The sequence below is a fragment of the Carlito syrichta genome, unplaced genomic scaffold (assembly GCF_000164805.1).
Source record: "Carlito syrichta isolate Samal-C Ts95f unplaced genomic scaffold, Tarsius_syrichta-2.0.1 Scaffold309899, whole genome shotgun sequence".
In the NCBI taxonomy this organism is placed as follows: Eukaryota; Metazoa; Chordata; class Mammalia; order Primates; family Tarsiidae; genus Carlito; species Carlito syrichta.
The window spans coordinates 216773-217311 of NW_007253995.1; positions in this window are offsets into that span (position 1 = coordinate 216773).

A 539-nucleotide genomic window follows, 5' to 3' on the forward strand; every position below is an offset into this window, starting at 1 on the left:
TGCCTCAGCCTTCCAAGTAGCTGGACCCACAGGTGCGCGCCATCACGCGTGGCTAAGGAGCAGGAGACTCTCATGTACACATTTAATTCCCAGAAAAGGAACTCGTTTTCACAAGGAAGAAAAAAAAAAAAAGGAAGTGCTTGGTTTTCAAGAGGCCAAAGGAAGAAGCGCTCGCGACCCGAATGTCTCAAGCCTTTCTGGGGCGGCTAGCACGGTCTACCTCTGCACTCACATTCCTGTGCTTGGTCGCATCTTAATGAAGAGCTGAAAATACTAGCGGCTGGAGAAATAACTTTCCCTTTCCTCCCCCCGTCCTCCTCCAGTGTACAGAAGCAATAATTCTAAGCTCAGCTTCCTCATTTGTCAGTCGTGGGGAACGCTCGGATTCTTCCATCGCCACCTGTCCTGGTGTAAACATTCCAAAGACCCACTCTAGAAGCGCCAGCCCCCCGCCCACAAGTAGGATGGAGGGCTCGGCGGCTGCCCAGTGCGCAGACGCCGCTCTGGACGCCCCCCCCGGCCTTTCCCCGCTTCTCCAG